Source organism: Protopterus annectens, chromosome 1.part2, assembly GCF_019279795.1.
Source record: "Protopterus annectens isolate FY-2018-M chromosome 1.part2, PAN1.0, whole genome shotgun sequence".
Lineage (NCBI taxonomy): Eukaryota > Metazoa > Chordata > Ceratodontiformes > Protopteridae > Protopterus > Protopterus annectens.
This window is the reverse complement of record NC_056727.1, coordinates 1107990017-1108006543: the sequence shown is the minus strand read 5'-3', so window position 1 is coordinate 1108006543 and position 16527 is coordinate 1107990017. Positions and strand designations below refer to the sequence as shown.

At 42.0% G+C, this 16527-nt stretch overlaps 1 protein-coding gene across 4 annotated transcripts in view; it reads left to right on the top strand.

Moving 5' to 3' along the window:
* The window catches only part of LOC122792248 (phosphatase and actin regulator 4-like), a 2537344-nt gene that overhangs the window by 2162519 nt on the left and 358298 nt on the right, over positions 1-16527 (top strand). The gene's annotated exons all lie outside the window — the stretch shown is intronic.

Genomic DNA, 16527 nt, shown 5'->3' with positions numbered 1-16527 from the left:
TTTAAAATCTGCCAACTCATTACATTCCCAGAAATTATTCCCAGTTATGTGTCTCTTCCTGTCACATCTCCCAACATTTGCTGTCTGCCTGAGGAAAATTCTTCTGATATCTACTTTGGGTGTAAAATGTCTCTGCAAACACTTCCATGCAAAATTCCTAAATCTTCTAGACTTTTTTGCATACTTGGGAGCCCTACAGGGTTGTTGAAGGTTCTGCGTTCATTCCATTGTTCCTTTCTAATTTGCCTTTCTGTTATCATTTCCCAACTTTGTCTAACCTGTGATTTATATTTATAGTTATCAGTATTTTATGTATCCTACTTAATTATCCCATTTTTAAACATGATCTGTTCCGTGCTCGACTATAATTTCATTGAAGCATTCTCCTTTCTTTTTGCTTGTACTCTGTTGTCAGTCTCTGATAAAATAAGACTGTCTAACCTGCTGTCCAAACTCCTACTTAGCTTCATCCTTCTCTGTTACCTTTTACTCCCTGAGTTATTTGCTTCTAATACCTTGGTTCTTTGTCAATAACTTCAATTTAAGCTCCCTCCTGCCTGTTTTCTATACCCTTACTTGCAGACATACTTGATAGGTAAAATCTCCTTTCTCCGTTCCCATGCTGGCTTTGTTTTTACAATACTTTCTGATACTTTGTAGAAATATTGTATTTGTTTTGCTATTTTCCCTTAAGGACGTACATCCAATATCCCAGTGTGTTTATATTTTGACCCCCTACCCCATTTCATAAGCATCCTTTTCTACTTTAATTTATAACGTTCTTACAATACTTATATGACTGAGCCTTGAGTGCATAGGTTTAAAGAAGACCTTCAAATCAGGTACCCCTATACCAACTTGCTCTGTCTGTACAATCAGCTTATCCTACCTAACTGTTGTACTCTTTCCTCCAAATAAATTCTATAACTATTTTTTAATTCTCATTCACAACTTCTCCACATCATCATCTCTGGTTGATAAAAATGTGTCTGACCCATGTGTACAACTAAAAGGACCAAAAACATATCCACAGTCAAGAGCTCTCAGTTTGCACCATCTTGTGTTAAGTCTCTTCTTACACATCCATATCTGTGTTAACAGAATCCTTTATAATCACTACACCTAAACACTTCATCTTGTCACGTGTGGTAGTATAGTTGACCACTATAGCACCTGTTTTATATTAATTTATTTTGATCCTGGAAAGGCTTGAAACTGTTTGAAAATGTTCCCCAACACCAAAATGTCCTTCTCTGGATGTATCAAGTACAAGTAATATCTGCAAATAAAGCTGTAAAACTGACTTTTTTTTTATTACTGCACCAGTTATGTCCTTAAATTTGTGAATCTCTTCTTTTCCTTGCTGACTTCTCTAAACAATAAGCAAATAGATAAGAAAGAGGGCATCTCTGCCTGGTTCCTCTGTTCAAACACAGCTTGTTAGAGAGGGATCCTCCCACCTTCATTTTTTCCTCGGACCCATCTGTGCTCTTCATTATTCTGCCAGGGAATGCAAATACTACCATTGCACTACTCATAAAATCCAAGCTGTTTCTTTTATTGAATGGTTTATGTGCATCAGTACTTACCAACAATAGTGGTGATGTTCTTCATGTTTCACTGTTGCAGTCATCACATTTGGGGTTATCCCTGCCAGGGTAGCCCTCGGGCAGCCCGAATACCAGAGGCTTAGTATTTCTGCGTCGGTTGCTGTCACTTCAGGACTGACGTGAGGTCATCAGTAGTATAAAGTAAGACAGCGAACGCCATTACATCAGTCTTTCTTGCCAAGGAGCCCGAAGCAGAAGCAGTTCGCACAAGTGCCAGTCGGCCGCTACCTGAGTTTCGTCTTCCAAATTGAAGCTGCTCAAAATAAGGAAGGAAAAAACAATGACAATTCTTATTGCTACAGACTGGCCTTGCCAGCACAGGTACCCACTGCTGTGCAGCCTGTTCCCACTGCCACCATGGCATCTCAATCAGACCCCAACCCTCCTGACCCAGAGGGAAGGAGAATTTGTGCATCCCCAATTGCAGACCCTCAATTTGGCAGCCTAGCTTATTCCCTGACCACTGATCAATCTGCCAACGTCAGTAAACAAGTTCTAGATGTTATACATGAGGCCAGACACCCTAGCACTAGAAAGTCTTATGGTGACAAATGGAAGAGGCTCTGCACCTGGATTCAGGCTAAGAGAGCCGATATGGCACAGCCCTCCCTACCCCCATCCTGGATTACCTAGCTGACCTGCAACTAAGTGGTCTCTCTTTTTTCTTTATTAAAATTCATACCTCTGCTATCTCTGCTCATTTCCACACTGAGCAGCCCCTTTTCTCTCACACTCTGATCAAACAATTTCTAAGAGGGGCTAGCAACTTGAGGCCACCCAGAAGAGCACCCACCCCAGCTTGGGACCTTATCTCTGTGTTGGAAAAGCTCACCTTGCCACCCTTTGGACCAGCATCTTCAGCAGAGTTAACATTTCTCTCCTGGAAGACCGCTTTTCTTCTGGCCATCACTTCAGCCAGAAGAGTCTCCAAGCTACAAGCACTCATGGCTGTGGAACCCTTCATCATCTTCCATGCTGACAGGGTTTCCCTCAGGACTAACCCATCCTTCATGCCCAAAGTGGTGTGCAGTGTGGCTCTCAAACAATGCATTCATTTGCCCACCTTTTTCCCTAACCCACAAAACAAGGGGGAAAGGATCTTGCACTCTCTAGATGTGCACAGACAGCACAGATTCTATCTAGGCAGGACTAAATCATTCTGAAAGTCTGATAAATTACTGGTTAGCATTGTTGCAGGGGCAGAGGGCAAAGCCATCTCCAGACAAACAATTTCCAAATGGATAGCACACTGCATCCATTTCTGTTACAAGCAACATGGAAAACCTCGCCCTAAGGGGGTCAGGACTCACTCCACCAGAGCAGCCTTCATCTCTGTAGCTTTCCTTATAGGAGTCCCCACCAGGAACACCCTGGAGGCTGCCACCTGGACATCTGTTCACACTTTCACCAAGCATTACCACCTGCCTATCTTCTCCAAATCCAGGGCAGGCTTTGCTACTGCAGTCTTGCAGGACATCCTAGCCAGCCCCTAGTCTCCTTGACTGCCTCCATCCTTTTCCTCAGCTTTGGGAATCAACCCAAATGTGATGACTGCAACAGTGAAACACGAAGAGCACAGTGCAGTTGTGTACACTTACCATAAATGTAAATGTTTGAGTGTATTCACTGTTGCAGTCCTGGTTTCCCTACCTCCATCCCCCTCTTCTTTCTCTCTCTCTCTCTCCTTACAAGGAACATTTTGGTATTTACTTTCTACTGGTGGGGTTCTGCCACCATAACCTGGCTCCCACTTGGGGGCTCCTGACAGGGCAAGAAAAACTGATGTAATGGCGTTGACTGCCTTACTTTATACTACTGATGACCTGATGTCAGTTCTGAAGCGACAGCAACCGATGCAGAAATACTAAGCCTCTGGTATTCAGCCGGCCGAGGGCTACTCTGGCAGGGATAACCCCAGATGTGATAACTGCAACAGTGAATACACTCGAACATCTACATTTATGGTTAGTGTACACAACTGTATTTTTCTTACTTTCCCTCTGGATAATCCTTGTTTTAGTAACGTTTCCCTCACAACCACATTGATACATTTCTATCAATTTTGATAACATCCTTGCCATTCTTTTAGCTAGTATAGACATACATATTTTATTGTCACGACTTTCAATTGAAATAACTCTGCAAGAAACTGGATCTGAGTTTTTTTTTTACCATATTTTGATAATACAGACACCAATACTTTCTTCAGAGGTGCTGTTACTCACATATTTAATTCAGAACACACTATTCACTTATCTGCCTGCCAACATCCATTATAATGTTAATTGCATTGTACCGTGTAGATTTCACTCAGAACACACTATTCAGCAATGTCATGATTAACTGCCTGCACCTACTGGCAGCTTGTCTTTATCTTCATCCAATTGCTGGTAACAGTGGGGGAAAAATGTCAAGATAATTAGTTCACAAATACAAGAAATAACTATTGTTTTTCATGTTTTCATCATTTTCTTGTGTTTTAGTTTTTACTTTAAAAAAGTCTAACTTCAACTAGCATCATTTTTAAAACCCCTTTATTTATTATTACTTAAGAGATAGGCACGCATAAATTAACAGGAAAAAAAAAACAAGCTACGTTAATATTTTTTCCATTTAGATAAATTGTACATCACATATTTTTCTTTCCTTGTAACTGTCACCAGGCCAGTATTACATGCATTGTTGAATTCTTGCCTTCCATTAAACATTACTTCTCCTCTTATTCCTTACCGTTATTCTACACATGCTGTTCCTACAGTTTCCATGTATTTCTATGCAATTTGCTCCTTCCCTTTTCTAAAGATGCCTCTTCCTGTTCTTTTATATATTTTATTAAACACTTGCAATTTCCCTGCAAATTGTATTTTGCAGGAACATGTGTAGTTGATTAAAAGTTTTTAACACATCCAGTAACTACTTCAGATCATGCACCAATAAAAACAAAGATAAAAATGCCGAATGATGAATTAAAAATGAGATACTGGCATTTCCCCACCTAGCTGTTAAAAAAGAGATAAATTTGAGGAATGGGTAGTTGAAATTATTTGAAAGTTTTTAGGGAAGACAAAAATGTCTTCATATGTTATAGCTAGTGAGCAGGATAAAATGAAAGTACAGTTTAAAAATAGTGTAGAAATAAAAGAAAAAGAAATACAAGTAAGAAGTAACAATAATCATTTATAGGGCTTTCAAAGTATTGCAGTATTAGGGAAGTCTCAGAGAACAAGAAGAGGTACAACTGTAGAGTGTTAGAGAAAACAGGGAAGTATCTGGATAATATGTATGGGTTTAGAAAGATTGCTATTAAGTAACTTTTTTTTTTTTGATAACTCCAGAGCACAAACACTTTTAGCACAACAACTTAGGCAACAGAAAGGAAGAGGTTGCTGTCAAACTTAGGGAGCCTTTTACAAGAAAAATACCTATGGGTCCTGTAGTGGTATTAGAAATATTTCAGAAAACTTGTATAAAGCAGAGAAATGTGGAAATCATGAAAGAACACAAATGGAAGACTTAAAATATGTTAAGGTTAGAGGAAAACGAGGCTCAGCAATTAACAGTTAAAACAGTAGGCAATAAGATAAAAACAGTGATGCATAATAAATCTGTGGGAAAGTCCTGGAATAGATGGAGTTCCTGTGGAGGTTTGGAAGCTAGGAGTGAAGAGAGTGGTAAAGCTCTAGAAGGTTTTGTTTAACAGTATAGTCAGAGGAGGAAAAGCACCAACGTCCTGGAAAAATGCTGTGATGTTTGCAATACCTAAAGATGGTAAAGCCATTCAGATTCCGCTTCATATAAACCTATTTCTATTGTTAAACCATGATTATAAAGTGTTTGCCTATATTGTCTAAAAAAATGGCAGAGATGTTGCAAAAATTGATAGATATGGATCAATATGGTTTTGTGGAGAGGAGGCAAACATTTGACAACATTAATAGAACAGTGATGATCCAGAGGGAAGCAGGATGTAAGAAAATACTGCTGCTGTTAGTGGGTCTCTATGCAGCGAAAGCATTCAACAGAGTAAGCTGGGATTTTCTAAGTAGGACAATGGAAGCATTTGCATTTCCTAATACAATAATAAGGTTAATTAGGAGGATATATGAGGAATCAGAGGCAAAAATCAAAGTGGAGAAGGGGTCTTTGTTAAAAAGCTGTGTCTGACCAGAGGAACCAGGCAGGGGTATCATGTTTCCTTCATGTTGTTTGCATTATATTTAGAACATTGGCAAAGAAAATGTGAGACTTGGAAATTCAAGGATGTAATTGATACAGTATTCAGCAAAAGCTGGCTTTATTTGCAGATGATGATATATTTTGTACCTGATAAAAACCAGAAAAGGACATCTCAGCTTTGTGGGACATTTTGAGACTGTTCATTTTTTTCACAATTTAAAATGAATGAATATAAAACAAAGGCTATACATGTAAACTGCACCCACACATAAATTGGTTCAGCAATACCCATATTTATGGGGACATGATAAAATGAAGTATTTAGGATTATGGGTTTAAAGGGAAGCTGTTGTGGCAGTTAAGGAAATGTGGAAACAGACCCAACAAAAGATAATATAAAAACTGAGAAAATGGAAGCTATTGCCTATGGATATATATAAGATACAATCAGGGGACATGGTTTTTAGTCCCTTTAGTTTTATTTAAAGATCAGGTATTTTTTTATCAACCAGTGGAGAAGTTGTGGACAGTAACTAATAAAGAGTAAAAGGAATTCATCTCTGAGGGGAAAAGGGCAAGGGTCAAGTGGGATAAGTTGGTCCTTCCAATAGAACAAGCTGGTTTAGGGTTACCCAATTTGAAGTGATATTTTAGAGACGCACCGTTAAGGCTCATATACATAACACAAGCAGAAAGCTGTAATTCAAAGTAGAAAAGGATAATGATGAAGCATGGGGGAAATTCAAGAAATAAGGAGACACTAGGATTCTGGATACAGATCCTTAACAAGAATAATATACATATAGAATATTATATTCATAAAGTAGAAAGTATTCTAAGAACTAAGCTAGCACAAGAATGGAGAAAGGAGATTTTGCTGGTAGAGTTGACTGCAGTTAGGGATACAGACAATAGGCAAGAGGGGCTAGAATTTACTGCAGGAAACTGTCAAAGTAACCAAGTTATTGGGAGGAAATAATTGGAGAGGGAAAGGTTATAGAATGGAATGAAGCCTGCAGGCTAGAGATTTGCTTCTCTAGCAGGGGTTGATGGTCAGAATAAAGGCAGAGACAAAGGGATAGGCAAATCCCAAGGGAAAGACCTGCTCTGATAAAGTATTTAGCTGAATCTACAACAGAAGCTACTGTTCAAGGGATAATTAGTAGATTATGTAGAATATTGCACAGTTAACTGTGGGAATCAATCAGAGGAAATTAGAAAAGATTGGGAAGAGAGATTAGATAAGCAATTCACAAGGAAGCAATGGGGACTACATATGTATGGCTTCCAGCCATGCAACAAAGTTTAGCAGATTTAGGATTTTTGCTTGGAAGTGTTTGCATAGATATTTTATACCCCAAGCAGACTCCAAATAATTTTTCCTCAGGTTGATGGCTAATGTGGGAGATATAATAGGGAAGAAAAAGATAACTGGAAACTTTTGATGATCTTCGTGTTTCACTGTTGCAGTCGTCAACTTGGGTTGTCTGCCTGCAGGTAGCCCTCAGTCAGCCCGAATACCAGAGACTTAGTATTTCTGCGTTGGTTGCTGTCACTTCAGGACTGATGTCAGGTCGTCAGGGTATAAAAACAGGAAGCCGACGCCATTACATCAGTCTTTCTTGTCGAGGAATCGAAGCAGAAGCAGTTTGTATGAGTGCCGGTAAGCCGCTACCTGAGTTTTTGTTTCCGAATTGAATCATCCTGAAGTCTTCTAAAGCTAAGTGCCCCGTTGGGGATCCTTTTTTCTTGCTGTAACCGATGTCAGAAAAAGTTAACATTTGTCTCGCCTGTGGAAAGCAAATACCACACCGAGATTTCCATTCTTACTGCATCACCTGTTTAGGCCCAGACCACGACGTACCTCGCTGTCGGTTTTGTGCTTTGTTCAATGCCCGAACTATTCGTCATCGGGCCCTTTTATTGTCGCTAAATACTTTTGCTCTCGATCTCTGTATTCCAAAATGGCTTTGGTAAGCCATTCGACTACTGATCTTCCAAAAAAAGTAAGAATAAAGATGGCGACAACTGCACAGGTCCAAAACTGCTGACGACGTTTCCTTTAAGCTAGTCACCAGTTAGCCGGTACTCAGTGAGGCGCTTTCACAGCCCCTGATGCCTGCTTCGATGGATTTGCATGCCGCTACAGAGACCCGTTTGGAGTCCGGTATCCTGCAAGACTCTTCTTTGACTACAGAACCTGCGGATGTCTCTACCTTGGTTGGGTCTGGAGCCGCTGTGCAGGCACTCGCATTACCGATATTCCACATAAACCGACTTCTTTCTTGTTTTCAGTTCTGTCTAAAACTACCGAGTTTCTAAGGCCAAGAGTATGAGCTACGCCTAAAAACCCAATGAGCCAAACTCAAGCACCTGCTTCCTTGCCACAACATCAAATGCTTAAAATGGCAGAAGACCTGATTATGCTGATTAGGGGAAGCCAGCCTTCCCCTGCTAAGAGAGAGACCTGTCTCCAACAGCTTTGACAGACCAAGAGTCCGACGACTCTGAGGTTTTTGAATATGAAGACATGCCTTTATCTGCTTATGAGGATTCAGATGCAGAGGACTCCATTCCCTCTGCTTCCCCTACAAAGGATTTTTCTTTTGGTGAAACCCTACATACTTTAAGAGAGCATTTCCACCGGGAATGCCAGGATTATCCTCAGTCCAAAAAGAGACTCAGAGAATTTTTATATTTGCCACAACATAGAACTTTAGCAATACTTCCAGTTGTGGATGATGTCTTTATGGAATCCATTCTAACTCCTGATACTTCACCCCCTGCTCCAAACAAACCAGACAGGTACTACAGAGTCCCTGACTCTCACAAATTTATTTTCAAAAATCCTACTGCTGACCCAGAGGTCATTTCCCAGGGACCTAAAGGTATAAAAGCAACTACAGTTAAGAATCCCACCCCTTCACCCAGGGATTCCCGAGCTTTAGACAGATGGGGTAAAAAAGTATACACCTCTGCAACTCTCACCATTAGGGCATTGAATTGCCAGTTTCACATGCTGAAATACCAGCAACATATTATGGAACTTATTAAGCAAAAATGATATACTTTTACAGACTGTGCAGAAAATAATTGCAGGAGCTTATGGATTCTGCAAGCCAAGTCAGCAAGCATATCTTGCAGTGTGGCTTTGACGCCCTAGAAGCATCTTGCAGGGCAGCAGTCACTGGTTCTGGACTGAGAAAGTATGCTTGGCTTAAGGAGCAGACCTTGCCAGACCATGTCAAATCAAAATTATTAGATGCTCCTTTGAACAAGGACAATCTGTTTGGCACCAAAGCAGAAGAGGTTCTAAAAAAGATGGAAGAAAAAGCTAAGTCTATGCAGACAGTTAAAGATTTTTGGCAAGTGCAGCCTCCAAGATTCAGTAGGCATTGCCCCTCAAAACATTGATCCTTTCCAGCCCCCTCAAGGCCATCTTAAACTAGACCGAATGGAAACCGATCCCCCAGACTACAGTCTCCGGGTATGCAGAGATCTAAGCAATGGAGTGCCTCCACTTCTAAAACAGGGAGTGCTAAGCCACCCCCTTATGGAAAGAATTCACCATGACTTCTCAATTCCACTCCTCACCTCTGCCCAATTGCTCGTGCCCCTAGGAGGGAAAGTTGCCCATCCAGCAAAAAACTGGACCTCCATCACCAAAGACTTATGGGTCCTCAACATTGTATCCCAGGGGTACAAATTTTACTTCCACTCACTGCCAACCCCAAAAGGGTTCCCAGACCTTCCTCCAAACCAGTGTGCAGAGGCACAAAACCAAGTAAAATCCCTGCTCTCCATAAGGGCAATTCAGCCTGTTCCTGCTGAGCAGATAGGTCAAGGGTTTTATTCCAGACTTTTCCTGGTACCTAGAAAAGAGGGCACTTAGTGCCCAATCCTAGATCTTTCCATTCTAAACACCTTCCTGGTGGTACCAAAATTCAAAATGCTTACCCTTCAGCAGCTTCTTCCTATGCTGTCCAAAGATGCCTGGTTAGCCACCCTAGACGTAAAGAAGCCTATCTGCACATCCCCATCAGGAATTCATGCAGGAAATACCTATGTTTCAGGGCAGGATCTATGCATCATCAGTTCTCTGCACTTCCCTTTGGCTTATCCAGTGCTCCCAGAGTCTTCACAAAATGCCTTGCTCCAGCCATTGCCTGTTGCAGGCAGAGAAAGATTCAAATTTACCCATACTTGGGCGATTGTCTGATTCAGGCACAGTCAGGAAAGCTGTTGCAGCACCTGATGTTTGTAAAGAACCTTCTAACCTCCCTGGGGTACACTATCAATGAAAAGAAATCAAAACTAGTCCCTAGTCAAAAGATTGTATTCCTGGGAGCAAGCTTGGACACAGCATCCCAGATGGCATTCCTTACTCCAGAAAAACGAGCCTGACAGGCTACTTCACTCAAATGGCCACCAGAACCCAGCTATTCGGAAAGAAAATCCTGCAGGCCCTAAGGTTCATGGCCACTTGCATTCTACTAAGTCCATATGCCAGACTGCATATGAGGAAACTTCAGTGGTACTTAAAAAGCCTTTGGTGCCAACATTCTCAGGACCTGGAAACAGTCATACCTTGTGTAAGGACAGAGTTTCTTTGGTAGACAGCAGCATGCAACCACAACAAGGGACTTCCCTTTACCCAACCCCACGCCATCCAGACCCTAACCACAGACTCAGACTATGCCTGAGGGGCACATCTGGATGACAAGTGCATTCAGGGCCACTGGAGCCCAAGTCAAATTCATCTGCACACCAAAAAGAGGTGCTAGCTGCTCAGCACGCTGTGACAGCTTTCAGATCTCTACTCTCACCAGAACCCCTGCTAATAAAAACAGATAACACCACAGTTATGTGGTACATCAACAAGCAGGGGGGAACCCACTCTTACCCACTCTGCAGGCTAGCCATGGCCCTGTGGAACATGGCCTTGGACATGCATATTCATCTGCAAGCTCAATTCCTGCCAGGCAAACAAAACTCTCTGGCAGATGACTTAAGCAGAAATCTCCTAGACCCAAATGAGTGGCAATTACACCCCAGTACCTTCAGCCTTCTAACCCAGAAAAGGGGGACCCCAGAGGTGGACCTTTTTGCCTCCTCCTACAATCACCAGCTCAGCAAATTATGCACAGGGACACCTCACAGCAGGGCCTTGAAAGTGGATGGCCTATCCTTCCATCGGGTAAACTTCTCAATCTATGCATCTCCCCCTCTGCCTCTTCTCACAAGAATATTACTCAAGATAGGACAGACCAAGGACAATCCTGATTGCCCCTGACTGACCACTCCACCACTGGTACCCAATACTGCGTCGCCTGTCACCGGTGCCACCCTGGCAACTACCCCAGATCCCAGCCCTCCTCACTCAGCAGGAGGGACATATCTTGCATCCGCAACTGCAAACCCTGAATCTTGCAGCCTGGCTTATTCCTTGAATTCTCCCCCAGTGACCAGTCTAAGCAAGCAGGTGCTGGACGTCATTCTTGAAGCCAGAAGACCCAGTTCAAGGAAATCCTGTGCTGATAAGTGGAAAAGGAATTGCTCCTGGGTTCAGTCTAAAGGAGAGGACACATCACTGCCCTCCTTACCTCTAATCCTGGATTACCTAGCAGATCTACTCCACAGAGGCCTGTCTTTCTCCTCCATTAAGATCCATGCCTCTACCATCTCGGCTCATTACAATACTGAGCCACCACTCTTCTCTCACCATCTCATCAAACAGTTCCTGATAGGGGCAAACAGCTTAAGGCCACCAAGGAGAGCCCCCATCCCTGCTTTGGTCCTTAACTTTGTACTGGAAAAGGTCACGCTCCCCCCCCCCCCCTTTGAGCCTGCAGTGTCAGCAGAGTTCAAATTCCTCTCTTGGAAAACAGCCTTGCTTCTGGCCATCACTTCAGCTAGAAGAGTGTCTTAGCTACAAGCAGTTATGGCTGTGGAACCATTCATTATTTTTCATGCTGACAGGGTATCCCTCAGGACTAACCCTTCCTTTATGCCTAAACTGGTGTCCAGTGTGGCTCTTAACCAATCTATCCATTTGCCAACCTACTTCCCTAATCCTCAAAATAAAGAGGACAGGATACTGCACTCCTTGGATGTGCACCAACAGCTCAGATTCTACCTTGATAGGACTAAGCCCTTCAGGAAATCTGACCAGTTACTAGTCAGTTTTGCACCAGGGGCAGAGGGCAAGGCCATTTCAAAACAAACAATTTCCAAATGGATAGCACACTGTATCCATTTCTGCTACAAACACCATGGGAAAAGAATGCATTCCTCTAGGGCAACTTCTACCTCTACAGCATTCCTCAGGGGAGTCCCTACCAGGGACATTCTGGAAACTGCTACCTGGAGTTCTATACACACCTTCACCAAGCATTACCACCTGCCTATCTTTTTCAAATCCAGGGTTAGTTTTGCAACAGCAGTCCTGCAGGGCATACTAGCCAGCCCCAACTCTTCTTGACTGCCTCCACCCTTTCTTCAGCTTTGGGAATCAACCCAAGTGTGATGACTGCAACAGTGAAACATGAAGGACATAGTACAGTAGTGTACACTTACCATAATTGTAAATGTTTGAGTGTATTCACTGTTGCAGTTCTGGTTTCCCACCCTGCAGCTCCCTTGTCTCTCTCTGTCCTCTGTGTCTATTGCTCACCCCTTACAGGGCTATTGATATTTACTTTTTACTGGTGGTGTTTTCACATCATAGCTTAGCTCCCTATTTAGGGGGCTACTGACATTTGGGAAAGAAAAACTGATGTAATGGTGTCGGCTGCCTGTTTTTATACCCGTGACAACCTGACATCAATCCTGAAGTGATCCTCTTTCTCTTTCCCTTCCTGTTTGTTTAAAGACTTAGGACTCCTGGGTTCTGTCCATCATCCGCCTAGGGTAGTTCATAGTCTGGAAATCTCTTCCCCCTTTTATGGACATTTCCCAGCCCCCTCAGGAACTATTGCCTTCCATTCCAGGGGTGCTTCAGAATCTTCTGACTCAGGAAGCTCTTCAGGAAGTTCCAGTTTTCCAAAGGGGAAAGGGGTTTTACTCCAAAATGTCTTTGACGCCCAGGAAAGAGGGCACTTGGAGACCTGTTATGGACCTGTCTCATCTAAACCACTTTCTGAAGGTTCCCGCTGTTTGAATGCTGTCCCTTCAGGCATTGTTCCCTCTATTGCTTCCTCAGGCTTATCTGGTGTCTGTGGACCTCAAGGATGCCTGTCTTCATAGCTTGTTCACCCCCTTTTCAGGAAGTTTTTATGTTTCTCTGTTGCTTTCTGGCATTTTCAGTTCTCTGCTTTGCCCTTTAGCCGTTTTACTGCCCCAAGGGTATTCACCAAATTCCTTGCTACTGCGATTGTTTTTTGCAGGCTAAAGAAGATCCAAGTCTTTCTCTACATAGATGACCTCCTGTTTCAGGCATCTTCTCCAGAGGTTTTGTTTCAAAATCTTGATTTTGCCATTCTCTTCTACAGAATCTGGGGTTCACTTCAAATTTCAAAATACCCATTGTGATTCCTTGTTAGGATCATGATTCTCTGGGGTGCAGGATCCAGACTACTACTGTGCTGGCATACTTGCCTACTCTCAGGGCCCCAGCTCTCATTTCTTGATTTCACTTCCTTCTTCCTCTGGCTTCAGTTACAGCCAGGGAATTTTTGAGGTCAGGAGTTCATGCCTTCTACCATTTGTATGCTCCCTTTTGCCAAACTCCACATGAGAAAACTTCAGTGGTTCCTAAAGTCATTTTGACTTTAGCATTCTCATCCAGTCTAATTCTTCATTCCTCTTCTTCAATGTCTCAAGTAGGAGCATCAGTGGTAGATTCAGCAGTTAACTCTCAATCCAGGGATACCTTTTCATCCTTCGCTCCCCTCTCTGGAGCTGTTCACAGACACTTCAGACATGGGATGGGGAGCAGCATTCAGCTCACTAAAGGTGCCAGGGAGTCTGCTGACCTCATCAACCGAAAGACCATATCACTGTCAGAGATGAAAGCGCTTCTGCTGGTTCTTCATGCATTCCATTCTCTGTTCTGCCCAGGTCCTATCAAGGTGTTAACAGACAGACAATACCACATGGTATGTCAACAAACGTGGGGGGGGGGGGGGTTAAGGTCTTATCATCCTTGCTGGTTAGCACTCTTAATGTGGGAACTAAGTGATTCTAAAGGCATTTTATATTCCCTCCGGACAAAACATTGCAGCAGAGACTCTGAGCAGGCCCATAACTCAATCCTTTGAGTGGATGTTTTACAGTGATGTGTTTCTGGACATAGTTCTCCAGTGGGGAACTCCTTAAATGGATCTTTTTGCTTCCTCTCTGAACAGATAACTTCCACTATTTTGTGCCAGAGTCCCGGGTCCTCCGGTTAGGAAAGTGGACACCCTCTCTTTTTCTTGGAAGGGGATGTTTCTTTATGCTTTTCTTTCCCTTCCCCTCATTTCAAAAGTCCTGTTCAAAGTACAACAGTATGCTCCCAAAATCTTGCTGGTGATTTCCTTTTGGCTGAGACAGCATTGATTCCCACTTCTGCACTGAGCAAAGGGCAATCATCACAAGTTACCTCACATGGTGAACCTACTCACACAAGACAAGGGATCTCTCATCCATCCCCACTTGTCCACTCTTCAACTGACACTGTGGGTGATAAAATTATTTAACATTTGTTTGCCAGGATAGTCCGACTGGACAACAAGTGTCCATTTTCAGCGGAGCCCTGAGGAGAAAAACACCATAGGTTTACAGAGAGAAGAAAAATTTACAAAAGAGACATTACAGAGTAGTAGCATACAGATTGTAGAATTTACAACCTTTAGTATACAATAAGAGGATATTCCCCAGTTTGGTTGAAAATGCAGGTGTACAAGATATACAGTGAGAGTAGATAAGAACCTGGTAGAGAATTGCAAGATATTTCACAACTGAATAAGAATATATAAATGTTTGTTTCCATATATACATTCAAGCAACTATACATGTAAGAGCACATACACATATACACACACATATATACATACATATACATTACATATATATATATATATATATATATATATATATGTGTGTGTGTGTGTGTGTGTGTATATATATATATATATATATATATATATATATATATATATATATATATACACACACACACACACACACACACACAAACTCATATATAGATTATTGCTCACACATGGATAGGTATAGTTAGATGGTGGTGTTTGTGTTGTCCAGGACAGATTGGATATCGAGAAAGTGAGTGGACAAGGCTTCAGGGAGTCAATTACATACAGTTGCATAGATGGTTGGTGAAGAGGTATGTTTTAAGTAGGCTTTTGAAGGAGGGTGTGGAGTTTTGTAGTCTGAGGTCAGGGGGAAGGTTGTTCATATTTTTGCTATTTCATGGGCAAATAGTGAATCTATGAAGTTGTTTTTGCATGTGATGGTTTCAGTTAAAGCTTTGTTGGAGGACCGAAGTTGTCTATTTGAATTGTAAAAGTTCAGCATGCCCGTCAGGTTGGGGGTTTTCTCGGGATAGTGCAGAATTAGATGAGCTAGGCTGAGTTGATGGTACCGTAATAGGTTTGGAAATTCAAGCCAGTGTAAGGCTTGTAGGGAAAGGCAGTGGTGGGATCATGATTTGGGATTGGTAGCGAATCTAGCAATTTTGTTTTAACAGATAGAAAGTTTATTAAGGTCAGTTTTTTTAAGATTAGTTACAACTGGGGATGCATAAAGTAGAGTAGATAGGAGGGTGTGTACTGGCTATTGCAATTTGAGATTCGGTGGTTAGATGACTTTTAAAGAGATAGAGGGAACCTCTTTTTGTGGACATTAGTGATGGTTGTTGATATATACTTTGAATTTGAGTTGCTGGTCCATGGTAACTCCTAGGAGATTAGCCTCAGTGACGGGGGCGATTTGGGTTTTGCTGGTGGAGAGTTTAGAGAAGGTAAGGTTGCTCATTTTAGTAGAACAGAATAGCATTAGTTGTGTTTTCTTGGGATTTAGTATGAGTTGTGAGTCGTTAAGCCAGTTCTTTATTTCAGAGAAGGCTTCTTGAGCTTTTTGTTGGAGAAGTTGGATGTTAGGTGCAGAGAATATGAGAGTTGTGTCATCAAATTGGACTATATCGGCTTTAGAGGTAGCCAAGTGGAGTTGGTTTGTGAAGATATTTTGATTCCAAATATATATATATATATATATATATATATATATATATATATATATATCGATATATAAATAACAAATAACAAGAAGGTGCAACCACTTCACTAGAATAAATCACAGCTTTAAGCGTATAAATCCTTTAATCGCCCCTTTAGTCAAAGACTTCAGAAATGAAACAAACTAAGACATTTCTACTTATATATCACAGTCAATTAAACAACTTACCTCATTAATTAGTTATCATATAAAATTCACTTAAACTCATTTGTAAATGCATCTATTGAATCACATTTGTTTGTGTCTTTCGGCTTTTCCCGGTTAGGGGTCGCCACAGCGGAACTCAGGTCCGCTAATGATTGGCAGTTGATTTTTACGTACCGGCTTGCCAGGCCTGACGCACAACCTTCAACGAAGGTACGCCCATTCACGCATGTCTCCATGCAGAAGACGCTCTAGCTGAGAATCGAACCGGACAGCGTCTTACTGTGAGGCGACAACGCTACCGCAGCGCCACCACCGCGGGCCATCTATTGAATCACATATATACTTACAAAGTAAATAA